Source organism: Rhinatrema bivittatum, chromosome 1, assembly GCF_901001135.1.
Source record: "Rhinatrema bivittatum chromosome 1, aRhiBiv1.1, whole genome shotgun sequence".
Classification (NCBI taxonomy): Eukaryota; Metazoa; Chordata; class Amphibia; order Gymnophiona; family Rhinatrematidae; genus Rhinatrema; species Rhinatrema bivittatum.
The window spans coordinates 369,035,723-369,055,343 of NC_042615.1; positions in this window are offsets into that span (position 1 = coordinate 369,035,723).

Consider the following 19,621-nt stretch of genomic DNA (forward strand, 5'->3'; position numbering starts at 1 on the left):
CCCAGAATAAGAATGAATAATGAGAAGATGAGTAGAACACATTCGTAAAGCTACAAAGTTGTAGTTTAATGGATATGCCTCATCAGCATCTCAAGGAGTTCATAATTCAGGTGGAACTGAATGAAGTCCCCACCTAAGCATTGGTGGATTCAGGATCTGGCAAGACTCTCATTCATGAGGGCCTCCTCCAAAAAGAGCAATCAACCACAAGAGGAAGCAGACACTTGCCTGCATACATGGAGACAATCAATAATACCCATCTAGTCAGGTTCTGCTGACATTCACAGCAGGTCAAGCCATTATGGAAGCAGAAATCCTTCCTGAGCTCCCAGACCCAGTTATTCTGGGATGCAATTTTTCCCAGTTTATGAACCTGTGGTCTCAGCTTACAGGGATTCAGGGTAGCCCAGTGAGGTCACCAGTGAGGAATAGCTGGAAATTAGCCCTGGCAAAGCTGGATGCTCAGCCTGACAAGCTCAGGGAGAGGGTATGTTGGAGCAAGTAGGGAACTCCATCAGACCATCTGAAAACATTGGGTACAGCTATCTGTGCTGGTCCTCCTTAAGACCCTACCCAGCAAGGTATTCTTGGACAGGGTGGAGTCAAGGGCCAAAAGGGTGAGTAAGGCCAAGGGAGAGAGACAGAAGGCTTGAGAATGCAAACTCTAAGTTATGATTGTTTTGTTGAGTTGATCAAACTAGCTACTGTTTTGTTTATTGTTGCTTAAGAATAAAGTTATTTGAAGAGAGTGTTGCCAGTTCAGTATGAAGTCTCTTCTCTGGCTAGTCCTGACCACTTGGTATCATACCATGTTTTCTTGTTTCAGGAAATATAATGTGTGAAAGAATGCCTAATTGCACAAATATAGTTTTCAAGGGAGAAACAGGCAATGCAACATAATATATGTGATGGCAGAAAATGACCAAGTTAGTCTATCAGTCTAGTCTAGTCTTAGCCAGTTTAGATTCTTCCACTTTGGGTAGATCCACTTTGGGTAAGATTTACATTCTTAATGGAATATCAGCTTTCCACTTCTCATGTCATTTACCTGAACTTTCAACCCTTTTACAATTACAGTCCTAAGCTTGCCAAGAATTGATTAAATTACTTGAATCTACCAATTAAGGCCTTGTAATCTTCCACTATGATTCTAATAAGATCACACTAAAGCTTAAGAACATAAGAACTACCATACTGGGTCGACCAAAGGTTCATCAAGCCCAGTATCCTGTTTCTAACCGTGGCTAATCCAGGGCACAAGTATCTGGAAGAATCCCAAATACTTAGGTCTCTTTCCTTTTTTATTACCAAGTTTTCTAATAATTCATACAGCTACCAAAACTAGCAAAGCCCTCGTCCAAAATATGGATCCTCCCCATTCTCATTGAAGATTAGGTTTTAACCATGGTTACACTATACAGGTTACCCCATTGGCTTCCTGGAAGCTCAATGCCCTGCTGCTTCAAAGCCACTACTATTAGGGTCATAGCTACTGCTCTATGCTGGTTGCCCCTTGGATACACACATGGATTGTGGTGCCACTAGATCATGCTTCTATTATCCCTTCACTTTTTACAAATAAGGATTCTCTGTATGAAATAACTGTTGAAATTCCATTACAATTTTAGTCCTCCATCACCTATTTCAGCAGCATCCACCAAGCTTTCTGTGTGCAAATATGTCCTGATGTTGTTCCTGAGTGTACTGCTTGGATCTTAATATTATGAACCCTAGTTCTACAACTTTCTTTTCATTGAAAATGATTTATTTCTTGGCCATTATTATTAATACCTTTCAGGTATTTCAATGTTTCTATTATATTCCCCCATCGTCCTTCTCCTCAGGGTATACATGTTTAGGTTTTTAAGACTCATACATTATGGCTTATGCTGCAGAACCTACACCACTTTGGTTGCCTTACTCTGGAGCACATTTAGCCTACTATGTCCTTTCAGAGATAAGATCTCCTGAAATGAACACAATATTAGGGATATGAATCGGGCTTCGGATGATTGAAAATATCGGACGATATTTTCAAAATCATCAGAAATCGGAGGCTCCCCCAAAACGATAGGAAAACCTTCTATTGGATTTGATTAGGAGGATTCTAAATAAATTCTGTTTTCTTGTTTTGGATTAAAAATTCTGGGCCCAATATTCAAAGCTTGGTCAATGCTATTTAGCCAATTAAGCAGGTCTTATGTGGCTAAGTAGCAGCCACTGAATATGAGTCCAAATTCAGCAGCTGCCGCTTAGCCTTTTAAGCCCTTTATGGGCCTCATTTTCTAAAGTATCGCAGGCCTGCGATACTTTAGAAAATTGCGCTAATGGGGGTTGGGGGGTCGAAACAGGGGGGGGGGGGCGGTCCTGCGCTAGCCGGTAGCACGGTTTCGCACCCAATAGCGCCACCGTGAAAGGTAGTGCTATTGGACACGAAATAGGACGTGAAAAGGCCCTTACCTTTTCGCCGTCCACACCGTCATCGCCGAGTCGGCCCCGGTGACGCCTTGACTCCTCCTCTTCTGGGGCCGATTCCGCCCCAATGTAGGTAGCGCAGGCGTGTGCTACCTTCGCAAGCTATCGCAGGCTTGCGCTGTTAGCTGTTAGCGCAAGCCTTGGAAAATAAGGCCCTATATGGCTAAAAGTTACATGCACAAAAAGTAGGCGTATACTGAGAGGATTGTGGGCAGAGCAAGTTAGCCATATAATTTATATGACTAACTTGGTGTTAGCTGCATAAGTATTCATAATTAGGGATGTGAATCGTTTTTCAACGATTAAAATTATCGTCCGATAATGTTTATATCGTCTTAAATCGTTATAGAACACGATACAATAGAAATTCTAACGATTTATCGTTAAAAATCGTTAAATCGTGTTAGTGCGCACTAACTCGAGTTAGTGCACACTAACTCCCCGTTAGTGCGCACTAACTCGATTTAGTGCGCACTAACTGAAAATGATACAAATAAACACTTTCCAGGTCACTGAAGGTCAGTTAGGAATGAATATGTGTTCCTATTGGCTGGCTGCCCTCTTATCTATTGATGTTACCAAGGTTACCACTGAGGTGATGGTTGGGGGGATGGGAAATGGAACTGGAAACTAACGAACACCAACAGAAAATGAAACAAAGTGTTCACACTTCCCAGGTCAGTAAAGGTCACTTAGGAATGAATATGTATGTATGTATTCCTATTGGCTGGCTGTGCTCTTATCTATTGATGTTACCAATATGGTTGGGGGGATGTGAAATGGAAACAGTTGGAAGCTTGACAAAAAAAGTAATGTAATGATCAGCACTCACGTGACTAGAACTTGTTTGTTTATTATTTTTGTTAGCAGGCACCTGAAATGCTAGTGCATGTTGAATTTGCAATCACTGTGCATTTTAGAAAGGTGGTCCTGGCTGGAACTGTACACAGTTCAAATATATGTAATTGATTGTTGGTAAGTGTATTTTTTAAGTAGCCACACTGGCACCAGTATGTTTACTTTTCCTCCTACTTAACTCACTAGCTCAGCTTTGTAAGAAGGGCTTCTCTGCTTGTGTGTTGTTTTTGTTTGGTGTGAGGAGAGCAGAAACATCAGATCTTTATTCAATCTACTACAGTCATCTCTTACAGTGCCCTATCCCTATTAATACCAGGAGTGTTGTGATCTTCCTGCACACAGTGCCCTAACCCTGATACCAGTCTGAGACAGCTCCCTCCCTGCATTACTAGTGAGAGGCTGGCTTCACAGACAGGGGGGAGCTGCCTGACCCTCACTCCTGACTTCCCCCATGTCCCAGCTAGTGAATGGTGTGTGGGTGAGGGGGGGGGGAGGATGGTGAAGTCTGAGACAGCTCCCTCCCTGCATTACTAGTGAGAGGCTGGCTTCACAGACAGGGGGGAGCTGCCTGACCCTCACTCCTGACTTCCCCCATGTCCCAGCTAGTGAATGGTGTGTGGGTGAGGGGGGGGGGGGAGGATGGTGAAGTCTGAGACAGCTCCCTCCCTGCATTACTAGTGAGAGGCTGGCTTCACAGACAGGGGGGAGCTGCCTGACCCTCACTCCTGACTTCCCCCATGTCCCAGCTAGTGAATGGTGTGTGGGTGAGGGGGGGGGGGAGGATGGTGAAGTCTGAGACAGCTCCCTCCCTGCATTACTAGTGAGAGGCTGGCTTCACAGACAGGGGGGAGCTGCCTGACCCTCACTCCTGACTTCCCCCATGTCCCAGCTAGTGAATGGTGTGTGGGTGAGGGGGGGGGGAGGATGGTGAAGTCTGAGACAGCTCCCTCCCTGCATTACTAGTGAGAGGCTGGCTTCACAGACAGGGGGGAGCTGCCTGACCCTCACTCCTGACTTCCCCCATGTCCCAGCTAGTGAATGGTGTGTGGGTGAGGGGGGGGGGGGAGGATGGTAAAGTCTGAGACAGCTCCCTCCCTGCATTACTAGTGAGAGGCTGGCTTCACAGACAGGGGGGGAGCTGCCTGACCCTCACTCCTGACTTCCCCCATGTCCCAGCTAGTGAATGGTGTGTGGGTGATGGGGGGGGGGTGGATGGTGAAGTCTGAGACAGCTCCCTCCCTGCATTACTAGTGAGAGGCTGGCTTCACAGACAGGGGGGAGCTGCCTGATCCTCACTCCTGACTTCCCCCATGTCCCAGCTAGTGAATGGTGTGTGGGTGAGGGGGGGGGGGAGGATGGTGAAGTCTGAGACAGCTCCCTCCCTGCATTACTAGTGAGAGGCTGGCTTCACAGACAGGGGGGAGCTGCCTGACCCTCACTCCTGACTTCCCCCATGTCCCAGCTAGTGAATGGTGTGTGGGTGGGGGGGGGGGGGGGAGGATGGTGAAGTCTGAGACAGCTCCCTCCCTGCATTACTAGTGAGAGGCTGGCTTCACAGACAGGGGGGAGCTGCCTGACCCTCACTCCTGACTTCCCCCATGTCCCAGCTAGTGAATGGTGTGTGGGTGAGGGGGGGGGGGAGGATGGTGAAGTCTGAGACAGCTCCCTCCCTGCATTACTAGTGAGAGGCTGGCTTCGCAGACAGGGGGGAGCTGCCTGACCCTCACTCCTGACTTCCCCCATGTCCCAGCTAGTGAATGGTGTGTGGGTGAGGGGGGGGGGGGGAGGATGGTGAAATCTGAGACAGCTCCCTCCCTGCATTACTAGTGAGAGGCTGGCTTCACAGACAGGGGGGAGCTGCCTGACCCTCACTCCTGACTTCCCCCATGTCCCAGCTAGTGAATGGTGTGTGGGTAAGGGGGGGGGGGAGGATGGTGAAGTCTGAGACAGCTCCCTCCCTGCATTACTAGTGAGAGGCTGGCTTCACAGACAGGGGGGAGCTGCCTGTCCCTCACTCCTGACTTCCCCCATGTCCCAGCTAGTGAATGGTGTGTGGGTGAGGGGGGGGGGGGGGGGTGGATGGTGAAGTCTGAGACAGCTCCCTCCCTGCATTACTAGTGAGAGGCTGGCTTCACAGACAGGGGGGAGCTTCCTGACCCTCACTCCTGACTTCCCCCATGTCCCAGCTAGTGAATGGTGTGTGGGTAAGGGGGGGGGGGAGGATGGTGAAGTCTGAGACAGCTCCCTCCCTGCATTACTAGTGAGAGGCTGGCTTCACAGACAGGGGGGAGCTGCCTGACCCTCACTCCTCCGGGGTATTGTGATCTTCCTGCACACAGTGCCCTATCCCTGATACCAGGGGTGTTGTGATCTTCCTGCATGCAGTGCCCTATCCCTGATATCGGGATGTGTGCAAGAAGATCACAACACCCCCGGTATCAGGAATAGGGCACTGTGTGCAGGAAGATCACAACACCCCCAGTATCAGGAATAGGGCACTGTGTGCAGGAAGATCACAACACCCCTGGTATTAGGGATAGGGCACTGTGTGCAGGAAGATCACAACACTCCTGGTATTAATAGGGATAGGGCACTGTGTGCAGGAAGATCACAATACCCCTGGTATCAGGGTTAGGGCACAAGTTCTAGTCACATTGACTGATCACATTACTTGTTTTGTCAAGCTACCAACTGTTTCCATTTCCCATCCCCCATATACTGTCAGTAGGAAACTTGGTAACATGAATAAATAAGAGGGCAGCCAATAGGAATACATATTCATTCCTAAACTGACCTTAACTGACCTGAAAAGTGTCAAATTGTATCATTTTCAGTTAGTGCGCACTAACTCCCAGTTAGTGCGCACTAACTCCCGTTAGTGCGCACTAATCGGAAAAAACGATTTTTAACGATTTTTTAACTAAAAAATCGTGCCTAAGACGATTTTCTTGCCCTGCCACACGATTTCTATCGTTAAGACGATATGGAAAACGATTCACATCCCTATTCATAATCATATAAGTTTAGACACCCCATAGAGCAGTTCTAAAGTTAGCCAACTAGACTTATCCAGCTAAGTGTATATATATATATTGTATTTTTTCACCCCCTGTTAAATGTAAACCGGCATGATGCGATGCCTATCGTGAATGCCGGTATAAAAAAACACTAAATATATATATATACATATATTCAGCAGCTTCGCATAAATTCAAATTGGCTAATTACATTCATGGACAGTTTTGAATATCTACTCCTCTGGTTGTGGACTATTACTTTGGACTGAATGAATTCCCCTTGGGCCTTATAGTAGAAGCTATCCCCCTCTGGATGAATCCTGAGCTGGAATGCCATCAGAGAACTCTCTCAGCTTTTAGCATGGTGTCATTCTTTTTCTGTTTTGGAGTATGCCTGTTGTAAAAGCTTTCAAGGTAATATTGCAGACTTTTCTTGGCCCCTGATGAAGGCATCAAAACACAGCTTGTGTCAGGCCCAGTTGCTTGGCCCAGTGATTTGAACAAATGGATTTGATCATCTTGAAAAGCCATACAGTGCTGGTTATCATTTAATATAATGTGTGGCAATATTCCCTTGATTTTCCAATGCAATATACAAAAATATTCTTATTAAAGCTGAATTAAATCTGAGGGCCTTGTTTGATGCTTTAGTGATATAAAGCATTCACAATGAGTTGGCATTTTTTAAGCTCCATTATATGAAGGTCTCTCATAAATATAAATATATATTCTATTTAAATTGACACTCTATTGAATGGTTATTTTGTGATATTGACAATCAGGATAGAAACAGGATAGAAATGATGCAGAAGATGTGGGATCTATGTCAGAAGACATATGAGGAGAGGCTGAAGGAGCTAAATATTTAGCCATGTTTTATGCAGTGCATTGATGTAAGAAAATAGTATGTAAGCAGGAGGAATAAAGTGTAAAATGAAACCACAGTAGGGAATGAAGGTATTGTTTTTTAAGTAAATAGCTCTCTTTGATGTGTAGTGCATCAGCTAAGGGAAAGAGGTCAATGCAAAGTCTGCAACATACATGGGAGCCTTCTGTAATTTTTCATTTGAAATGTTCTTAACTCATATATAAAAATCTACATTAATTCCTTCAAAATATAAAATGTATTTCTTTTGCAACAGAAAGAGATGCATTCATCATTTATTATTACATTCTTTGTCTTTTGAATTAATAGGAGTAAAGTCAAATAAGTAATTGTGAATACATTTAAATGAGGCAAAGTTGTGATTAAAATATGAGTAAGCATTTTTAGCTTTATGCTTCTCATCCAAGGTAACATGAAAGCAAGGACATGATCAGTAGGCTGTTAGAGTTCAATTCCAGATGTCAGGAAAGTCATGAGAGCAATTTTGTATTTCAAATAATAGGGATGTGATTCGGGCTTCAGACGATTGAAAAATAAAATATCAGACGATATTTTCACAGTATTCTTGCTTATTACTTATAAGTCTTGTAGAAGGCTTCTGTGAATAATTCCTGTCTGTGTTTTCATTTCTTTATAGTAAGATATTATTCTAGTAAATTACTTTGCTGTTTGGTTGCTCTGCTATAGAGTTAAGTTTTAAAACAAAAAAAAGAAACACTCCAGCTTTTAATCTGATAAAATGTATTTCTCATTTGGAGTTAGCTGGCACAAATAATCTGTTTAAATATTAATACTGGGGCATAAAGACTTTAAAAAAAAATTACAAAAGAGGACACATAAACTTCTAGAAGTGATCTGTGCTATCTGGATTGGGTATGGCTGTCTCAGAACTTGGGGGAGGTAAACTTAGAGCAGCAGGAGAACCATTGTAGCCAGTGCACAGTGTGGAGCTGATTTCTCTTTGTGGAGCTGATTTCTCTTTGTAGAGCTGAATTCTCTTGTGGAGCTGAATTCTCATTGTGGCTAAGTATTCTTGCTTATAACTTATAAGTCTTGTAGAAGGCTTCTGTGAATAATTCCTCTCTGTGTTTTCATTTCTTTATAGTAAGATATTATTCTAGTAAATTACTTTGCTGTTTGGTTGCTCTGCTATAGAGTTAAGATGTAAAACAAAAAACAAAACAAAACACTCCAGCTTTTAATCTGATAAAATCTATTTCTCATTTGGAGTTAGCTGGCACAAATAATCTGTTTAAATATTAATATTGGAGCATAAAGACTGTTTAAAAAATTTACAAAAAAGGACAAACAAACTTCTAGAAGTGACCTGTGCTATCTGGATTGGGTGTGGCTGTCCCAGAACTTGGGAGAGGTAAACTTAGAGAAGCAGGAGAACCATTGGGCCAGTGCACAGTGTGGAGCCAGGGAGCACTAAATATTCTTGTGTCCAGCTAAGTAAAGGTTTAACTTAGTTAAACTTACTAAGCCAATCAGGAGGAGGGTCTTATTAAAATCCATTGCAGATACAGAGTCCTGAGAACATCCATGACCAAGGAGTCCAGGAACAGCAGTAACCTGAATGTGGAAAGCTATGAGCACAAATGCTCGTAGTTTGGGCAATAAAATCCCAGATCTGCAAGCCCTAATGGTGGAGGTGGACTTGGACATTGTTGCTGTCACGGAGATGTGGTTCACGGAATCTCACGATTGGGATACGGCAATACCGGGCTATAACTTGTTAAGGAAGGACAGAGCAGATAGGAAACGGGGTGGTGTGGCTCTTTACATCAGAAACAATATCCAAGCATCTGAGTTGCAAGGAAGATGGGGCAATGAAGAAGCACTATGGGCCAACCTAAAAAAAGATGGGACATCCAATTTTATTGGAGTGGTTTACAGGCCTCCAAACCAAAAAGAAGAGCTGGACAGAGATCTGGTTGAAGACATCCAAAAGATGGGAAAGAAGGGAGAAGTGGTGATTGTTGAAGTCTTTAATTTGCCGGATGTAGACTGGAGAGTCCCATCTCTAGAATCTAACAATAGTAGAGAAATAGTGGATGCTCTGCAAGGAGCTTTGTTCAAATAAAAGGTAATGGAACCCACAAGAGAGGGAGCTATACTCGATTTAGTGTTCAATAATGCAGATAATGTCTCTGATGTGCAGGTGGGCACCCATTTCAGCACCAGTGATTATCAAACGGTATGGTTTAATATCACAAAAAGGATATGGAAAAGAAACACATGAACCCGAGTTTTGCAGTTCAAAAACACGGACTTTGATGAAATGGGGAAGTACCTGGAGGAAGAACTAGTAGGCTGGGAGAATGAGGGAGATGTGGAACAACATTGGACCAAACTAAAAGGAGCAATTACCAAGGCAACCAATCTATATGTTAGAAAAGTAAAGAAAAACAAAAGAAAAATGAAACCTATCTGGTTCTCCAAGGAGGTGGCTGACAAAATAAAGGCTAAAAGAACAGCATTCAAGATATATAAAGGATCCCAAAAGGAGCAGCACAAAGAAGAATATCTGGTAGCACTGAGGGAGACAAAGAAAGTAATCAAGACTGCAAAAAGTAAAATGGAAGAAAGGATTGCCAAAGAGATTAAGAGAGGTGGCAAAACATTTTTCAGATACATCAGTGAAAGGAGAAAAGTTCAAAGTGGTATAGTGAAATTGAAAGGTGAAAAGGATCAATGTGTGGAGAGAGATGAAGAAATGGCAGAAATATTAAACAAATACTTCAGTTCTGTGTTCACTAAAGAAGACCCTGGAGAAGGACCATTGCTAGTTAACAACTAGAGGGGAATGGAGTAGATGTAACTCCATTTACAGTAGAGAATATATGGGAAGAACTGAGGAAACTGAAAGTGGACAAAGCCATGGGGCCTGATGAGATTCATCCCAGGATACTGAGGGAGCTCAGAGATGTGCTGGCAGGTCCGCTGTGTGACCTGTTCAATAGATCCCTAGAAAAGAGAGTGGTGCCGAGTGACTGGAAAAGAGTGATGGTGATCCCGCTTCACAAGAGTGGAAACAGAGAAGAGGCTGGTAATTACAGACCAGTTAGCCTCACCTCGGTGGTGGGAAAAGTAATGGAGTCGCTGTTAAAAGAAGGAATAGTGAGCTATCTACAGTTGGAAGAATTGCTGGACCAGTGGCAGCATGGATTCACCAGGGGAAGATCCTGTCAGACAAATCTGATAGAATTTTTTCACTGGGTAACCAAGAACATAAGAACATAAGAACATAAGAAAATGCCATACTGGGTCAGACCAAGGGTCCATCAAGCCCAGCATCCTGTTTCCAACAGTGGCCAATCCAGGCCATAAGAACCTGGCAAGTACCCAAAAACTAAGTCTATTCCATGTAACCATTGCTAATGGCAGTGGCTATTCTCTAAGTGAACCTAATAGCAGGTAATGGACTTCTCCTCCAAGAACTTATCCAATCCTTTTTTAAACACAGCTATACTACCTGCACGAACCACATTCTCTGGCAACAAATTCCAGAGTTTAATTGTGCGTTGAGTAAAAAAGAACTTTCTCCGATTAGTTTTAAATGTGCCCCATGCTAACTTCATGGAGTGTCCCCTAGTCCTTCTACTATCTGAAAGAGTAAATAACCGATTCACATCTACCCGTTCTAGACCTCTCATGATTTTAAACACCTCTATCATATCCCCCCTCAGTCGTCTCTTCTCCAAGCTGAAAAGTCCTAATCTCTTTAGTCTTTCCTCATAGGGGAGTTGTTCCATTCCCCTTATCATTTTGGTAGCCCTTCTCTGTACCTTCTCCATCGCAATTATATCTTTTTTGAGATGCGGCGACCAGAATTGTACACAGTATTCAAGGTGCGGTCTCACCATGGAGCGATACAGAGGCATTATGACATTTTCCGTTTTATTCATCATTCCTTTTCTAATAATTCCCAACATTCTGTTTGCTTTTTTGACTGCCGCAGCACACTGAACCGACGATTTCAATGTGTTATCCACTATGACACCTAGATCTCTTTCTTGGGTTGTAGCACCTAATATGGAACCCAACATCGTGTAATTATAGCATGGGTTATTTTTCCCTATATGCATCACCTTGCACTTTTCCACATTAAATTTCATCTGCCATTTGGATGCCCAATTTTCCAGTCTCACAAGGTCTTCCTGCAATTTATCACAATCTGCTTGTGATTTAACTACTCTGCACAATTTTGTGTCATCTGCAAATTTGATTATCTCACTCGTCGTATTTCTTTCCAGATCATTTATAAATATATTGAACAGTAAGGGTCCCAATACAGATCCCTGAGGCACTCCACTGTCCACTCCCTTCCACTGAGAAAATTGCCCATTTAATCCTACTCTCTGTTTCCTGTCTTTTAGCCAGTTTGCAATCCACGAAAGGACATCGCCACCTATCCCATGACTTTTTACTTTTCCTAGAAGCCTCTCATGAGGAACTTTGTCAAACGCCTTCTGAAAATCCAAGTATACTATATCTACCGGTTCACCTTTATCCACATGTTTATTAACTCCTTCAAAAAAGTGAAGCAGATTTGTGAGGCAAGACTTGCCCTGGGTAAAGCCATGCTGACTTTGTTCCATTAAACCATGTCTTTCTATATGTTCTGTGATTTTGATGTTTAGAACACTTTCCACTATTTTTCCTGGCACTGAAGTCAGGCTAACCGGTCTGTAGTTTCCCGGATCGCCCCTGGAGCCCTTTTAAATATTGGGGTTACATTTGCTATCCTCCAGTCTTCAGGTACAATGGATGATTTTAATGATAAGTTACAAATTTTTACTAATAGGTCTGAAATTTCATTTTTTAGTTCCTTCAGAACTCTGGGGTGTATACCATCCGGTCCAGGTGATTTACTACTCTTCAGTTTGTCAATCAGGCCTACCACATCTTCTAGGTTCACCGTGATTTGATTCAGTCCATCTGAATCATTACCCATGAAAACCTTCTCCATTACGGGTACCTCCCCAACATCCTCTTCAGTAAACACCGAAGCAAAGAAATCATTTAATCTTTCCGCGATGGCCTTATCTTCTCTAAGTGCCCCTTTAACCCCTCGATCATCTAAAGGTCCAACTGACTCCCTCACAGGCTTTCTGCTTCGGATATATTTAAAAAAGTTTTTACTGTGAGTTTTTGCCTCTACAGCCAACTTTTTTTCAAATTCTCTCTTAGCCTGTCTTATCAATGTCTTACATTTAACTTGCCAATGTTTATGCTTTATCCTATTTTCTTCTGTTGGATCCTTCTTCCAATTTTTGAATGAAGATCTTTTGGCTAAAATAGCTTCTTTCACCTCCCCTTTTATCCATGCCGGTAATCGTTTTGCCTTCTTTCCACCTTTCTTAATGTGTGGAATACATCTGGACTGTGCTTCTAGAATGGTATTTTTTAACAATGACCACGCCTCTTGGACATTTTTTACTTTTGTAGCTGCTCCTTTCAGTTTTTTTCTAACAATTTTTCTCATTTTATCAAAGTTTCCCTTTTGAAAGTTTAGCACGAGAGCTTTGGATTTGCACACTGTTCCTTTTCCAGTCATTAAATCAAATCTGATCATATTATGATCACTATTGCCAAGCGGCCCCACCACCGTTACCTCTCTCACCAAGTCCTGTGCTCCACTGAGAATTAGATCTAAAATTGCTCCCTCTCTCGTCGGTTCCTGAACCATTTGCTCCATAAAGCTATCATTTATTCCATCCAGGAACGTTATCTCTCTAGCGTGACCCGATGATACATTTACCCAGTCTATATTGGGGTAATTGAAGTCTCCCATTATTACTGCACTACCAATTTGGTTGGCTTCCCTAATTTCTCTTAGCATTTCACTGTCCATCTCACCATCTTGACCAGGTGGACGGTAGTATACCCCTATCACTGTAGTCTTCCCTGATACACAAGGGATTTCTACCCATAAAGATTCAATTTTGTATTTAGTCTCATGCAGGATGTTTATCCTGTTGGACTCTATGCCATCCCGGACATAAAGCGCCACACCTCCTCCCGACTGCTCCTCTCTGTCATTGCGATATAATTTGTACCCCGGTATAGCACTGTCCCATTGGTTATCCTCTTTCCACCATGTCTCTGAGATGCCAATTAAGTCTATGTCATCATTTACTGCTATACATTCTAATTCTCCCATCTTACTTCTTAGACTTCTGGCATTAGCATACAAACATTTCAAAGTTTGTTTTTTGATTGTATTTTTATTCTGCTTTTTAATTGATAGGGATAAGTTAGAATTTTTTAGCTCAGGTGAGTTTTTAGTTACAGGCATTTGGACTACTTTTCTAATTATTGGAACCTCACTGTCGGGATGCCCTAATTCTAGTGCATCATTAGTATCCTTTAAAGATACATCTCTCCGAACCATGCGCTGCTGAGCGACTGTCGGCTTTCCCCTTTGTTCTAGTTTAAAAGCTGCTCTATCTCCTTTTTAAGGGTTAGCGCCAGCAGTCTGGTTCCATCCTGGTTAAGGTGGAGCCCATCCCTTCGGAAGAGACTCCCCCTTCCCCAAAAGGTTCCCCAGTTCCTAACAAAACTGAATCCCTCTTCCTTGCACCATCGTCTCATCCACGCATTGAGACTCCGGAGCTCTGCCTGCCTCTGGTGACCTGCGCGTGGAACAGGGAGCATTTCAGAGAATGCTACCCTGGAGGTTCTGGATTTAATCTTTCTACCTAAGAGCCTAAATTTGGCTTCCAGAACCTCCCTCCCACATTTTCCTATGTCGTTGGTGCCCACGTGTACCACGACAGCCGGCTCCTCCCCAGCACTGTCTAAAATCCTATCTAGGTGACGCGTGAGGTCCGCCACCTTCGCACCAGGTAGGCATGTTACCAGGCGATCCTCACGCCCACCAGCCACCCAGCTATCTACATTCCTAATAATCGAATCACCAACTATGACGGCCGACCTAACCCTTCCCTCCTGGGCAGTAGGCCTTGGGGAGATATCCTCAGTGCGAAAGGACAATGCATCACCTAGAGAGCAGGTCCTTGCTACAGGATCCTTTCCTGCTACATCTGGTTGGTGCTCTCCCATTATGAGACCTTCTTCCTCCAAGGCAGCACCAGGGCTGCCAGTCTGAAGTTGGGACTGGACTACTATGTCCCTGAAGGTCTCATCTATATACCTCTCTGTCTCCCTCAGCTCCTCCAGGTCTGCCACTCTAGCCTCCAGAGATCGGACTCGTTCTCTGAGAGCCAGGAGCTCTTTGCATCGCGTGCACATGTACAACTTCTCACCGGTGGGTAAAAAATCATACATGTGACACTCGATGCAAAAGACTGGGAAGCCCCCCTCTTGCTGCTGGACTGCTGCCTTCATCTCAATTTTGATCAGTTCCTAGTTAAGTTTTAGGTTGCTATGGAATTAGGAATGTGTCTAAGTTCCTTTAAATGTATTAGTGAATTCACTATATGTCTGGTAGTGGCCTACTGGGGTCTGATCGAATTCTCAATAAAGTTTTTGTTGATGGGGTTTGTTTTTTTTTTTTTTTGGGTTTTTTTTTGTGCAAGTGGCACCTGCCTATAAATTAAGGGATGAGCTTGGGGTGGGTGGGTTGGGAATTACAAACAGTCTAACTTTAGTTAGTCAGCCTGAGTGACTCACAGCTCCCTTGATTAACAAATGTTGTTCCCTATTCAAACCTAATCACACTACCTCAACACCTTTCCAAGGTGAGTAACTGAGCTGAAATATTCAACTTTTTTACTTTGGTATATACTGCTCCTAGCTTATTTCTAGCTTCTGGCTACTTTTTTGTTGGGTTTTTTTTTTTTTTTTTTGTGGTTTTTTTTGTTTTTCAATACAATGCACTCAGTTATTTATTAAATAAAACACTTAGCTCTTTAAAAGTCTGGAGGACACTTTAATAGTCAGGCAGACTTTTTTTAAAAAATAAACACACTACCTACTGCTACCTTATTGACTGACTATTTAAAAATGCAAACAGTCTAACTTGTTTTATTTACTGACTGACTATTAAAGGCACAAACACACAAACACACTAAATAATATTCCCAAATAGTTAACTTTGCCCCAATACTTTTAAAAAAGTCAATGTCAATGTCCCAAGCAAAAACTTACTGATTCCTTTCAGCCACCAGCAAGGTGATCCTCTCCTCTCAGTGTTTCCACTGGAATGTGGGTTACTGAGCTCTTTCCTTCTAATTTATAATGTGCTTCTAAAGTAAATTAGTGCAAAATAATCCCTTAGGAGATGTACACTTCAGTTAGATTTCCTGAGTGACCTTTCAGTTAGATTTCCTGCGTGACCTTTCAGTTAGATTTCCTGAGTGACTCACTGCTGTGCTGATTAACAAAGAATAGCACTGATTCCTTTCAGCCACCAGCAAGGTGATCCTCTCCTCTCAGTGTTTCCACTGGAATGTGGGTTACTGAGCTCTTTCCTTCTAATTTATAATGTGCTTCTAAAGTAAATTAGTGCAAAATAATCCCTTAGGAGATGTACACTTCAGTTAGATTTCCTGAGTGACCTTTCAGTTAGATTTCCTGCGTGACCTTTCAGTTAGATTTCCTGAGTGACTCACTGCTGTGCTGATTAACAAAGAATAGCACTGATTCCTTTCAGCCACCAGCAAGGTGATCCTCTCCTCTCAGTGTTTCCACTGGAATGAATGGATCAAGGAAGAACGCTCGATGGCATCTACTTGGACTTCAGCAAAGCTTTTGATACGGTTCCGCACAGGAGACTGGTGAATAAAATAAGAAGCTTAGGAGTGAGTGCCAAGGTGGTGACCTGGATTGCAAACTGGTTGATGGACAGAAGACAATGTGTGATGGTAAATGGAACTTACTCTGAAGAGAGAGCGGTGTTGAGCGGAGTGCCGCAAGGGTCGGTGTTGGGACCGGTCCTGTTCAATATCTTTGTGAGCGACATTGTGGTTGGGATAGAAGGTAAGGTTTGTCTTTTTGCGGATGACACTAAGATCTGCAACAGAGTAGACACGCCGGAAGGAGTGGAGAGAATGAGACGGGATTTAAGGAAACTGGAAGAGTGGTCGAAGATATGGCATCTGAGATTCAATGCCAAGAAGTGCAGAGTCATGCATATGGGGTGTGGAAATCCGGAAGAACTGTATTCGATGGGGGGAGAAGGGCTGATGTGCACGGAGCAGGAGAGAGACCTTGGGGTGATAGTGTCTAATGATCTGAAGTCAGCGAAACAATGTGACAAGGCGATAGCTAAAGCCAGAAGAATGCTGGGCTGCATAGAGAGAGGAATATCGAGTAAGAAAAGGGAAGTGATTATCCCCTTGAACAGGTCCTTGGTGAGGCCTCACCTGGAGTACTGTGTTCAGTTCTGGAGACTCTATGTCCGAAGGGACAGAGACAGGATGGAGGCGGTCCAGAGAAGGGCGACCAAAAAGGTGGAGGGTCTTCATCGAATGACTAATGAGGAGAGCTTGAAGAATCTAAATATGTACACCCTGGAGGAAAGGAGGAGTAGGGGTGATATGATACAGACTTTCAGATACTTGAAAGGTTTTAATGATCCAAAGACAATGACAAACCTTTTCCATTTCAAAAAAATCAGCAGAACCAGGGGTCACGATTTAAAACTCCAGGGAGGAAGACTCAGATCCAATGTCAGGAAGTATTTCTTCACGGAGTGGGTGGTGGATGCCTGGAACGCCCTTCCGGAGAAAGTGGTGAAGACCAAAACTGTGAAGGATTTCAAAGGGGCGTCGGATAAATACTGTGGATCCATAAAGTGAATGAAGAGAAGAGGCATGGGGGTGGCTTGAGGGAATGATGGCTACTACCTGGAGATGAATATCCTTATTTAATAATGCGACTCCAACATTGCTCTATGCTTCAACGGCAAGAGTAAATGTGGAAAAAAAAGATTTGCAACCACATAAAAGCAGTGGAGTAGCTTGCTTGTTACGGCGGTTACTACCCCAAACAAAAAAATACCTGATACTTCACTTTCAATGCAAATCCAGCATAACTCTCTGCTTCAACGGCAGGGGAAGAAGTTTGACACTTCACACATATCCAGCATAGCTCTCTGCTTCAACGGCAGGGGAGGAAATTTGACAATTCATGCATATCCAGCATAGCTCTCTGCTTCAATGGCAGGGGAGGAAATTTTGACAATTCACACATATCAAGCATAGCCCTCTGCTTCAACAGCAGGGGAGCAAGTCTGATATTTCACTTTCAATGCAAAGCCAGCATAGCTCTCTGCTTCAACGGCAGGGGAGGAAGTTTGATACTTCATGCATATCCAGCATAGTACTCTTCTTCAACGGCAGGGGAGCAAGTCTGATATTTCACTTTCAATACATAGCCAACATGGCCCTCTGTTTCAACGGCAGGGGGGAATGAAGAAAGGTGGATCTATATTCAGGCAACAATCAACAAGGACTGAATTACACAGTCTGAATAAACAGATAAGCATGGGTGTAGCTTGCTTATTGTGGTGGTTAATACCCCTAACTAAATTAAGCTAGTTCACTTAGATGCAGTTCCAACACTGCTCTCTACATTAATGGTGGGGTGGAAGGGAAATAGAATAAAAAAAGGTTACTAAGAGCCAAGAGAAACAGATAAATATGTGAGAGAATAAAAGTGTGAAAGCTTGCTGGGCAGACTGGATGGGCCGTTTGGTCTTCTTCTGCCGTCATTTCTATGTTTCTATATTTTCAAAATCATCAGAAATCGGGGGCTCCCCAAAAACAATAGGAAAACCCCACAATATTGATCATGGGGGTTTTCTTATCATTTTGGGGGAGGGTGGGAAAAACGGCACATAAAAATAACCCCTAAACCCACCCCGACCCTTTAAAACTAATCCCTTAGCTTCTCCCACCCTCCCGTCCCCCCAAAAACTTTTATAGGTACCTGGTGGTCCAGTGGGGGTCCCTGGAGCGATCTCCTGCTCCCGGGCCATCGGCTGCCACTAATCAAAATGGCGCCGATGGCCCTTTGCCCTTACTTTGTGACAGGGTATCCGTGCCATTGGCCGGACCCTGTCACACGGTAGGAGCACTGGATGGTCGGCTCCATCTTGTGCTCCTACCATGTGACAGGGGCTGACCAATGGCACTGGTAGCCCCTGTGACATAGTGAGGGCAAAGGCTATCGGTGCCATTTTGAACACTGGCAGCCGATGGTCCCAGTGCAGGAGGACGCTCCTGGACGCCCGCTGGACTTTTGGCAAGTCTTGTGGGGGTCAGGAGCGTCCCCCAAGACTTGCCAAAAGCCCCTGGTGGTCCAGCGGGGGTCCGGGAGCAATCTCCTGCACTCGGGACATCGGCTGCCAGTAATCAAAATGGCACCGATAGCCTTTGCCCTTACTATGTCACAGGGGTTACAGGTGTCATTGGTCAGCCCCTGTCACATGGTAGGAGCACAAGATAGCGCGGGCCATCCAGTGCTCCTACCATGTGACAGGGTCCGGCCAATGGCACGGTTACCCTGTCATATGGTAAGGGTAAAGGGCCATCGGCGCCATTTTGATTAGTGGCAGCTGACGGCCCGGGAGCGGGAGATCGCTCCAGGGCCCCCCACTGGACCACCAGGTACCTGTAAAATGTTTTTTGGGGGGACGGGAGGGTGGGGAAAGCTAAGGTATTAGTTTTAAAGGGTCAGGGTGGGTTTTTTGTTTATCGGCTTGGGCGCAGCCGATAAACAAAACCGTGATCGGGCCCGATGAAAAAAAAACACATGTGAATCAGAACCGGAATCTGAACCGATTCCGGTTCCGATTCACATCTCTTTCAAGTAAGATATCCTGAAGGTCAAGTGTTTTCTAATGACATACTGATACTGATAATGTATTACATGATTACAAGGGGCAACCATTCCAAAAGCCCTGCATGAATTGAGATTAGTTTGATTTCCTGGGATGCACATGGCTTCTGGACCACAATTATTTATTTATTGATTGTTTTTTTACTGAATTTTTAGATCATACAGATAAAAAGAAAAGATTTTCACAGAAAATTAGGTAATACTTAATGCATAACAAGAATTATGTTAGATGTAAAATTCCAAACAGTAATTGTCAAGATATTTAATACTTGTCTTCAAGCTGCATCATTGTTTTGTTTTTTTTTAAAAGTGTTTTTATTTTTAATCGGGCAAAATATAATAATTTTCAGCAGAAAGCTATTGATCAAAGTCCTGATTTTGGGTGAAACAAGATTTAGATGAATAATATTTCTTGAAGTTTTTGATAATGCAGGTGCTATCATATCACTATTTGTCCGTGGCTAAAACATGCATCCTTCATCTACAGTAGATATCTTGCAAGCAGTCTCTCCTACTGTGCACTGTGGGATCCTCATCTAAATCCAGCAGTGCTTGATATTAATACACTGTG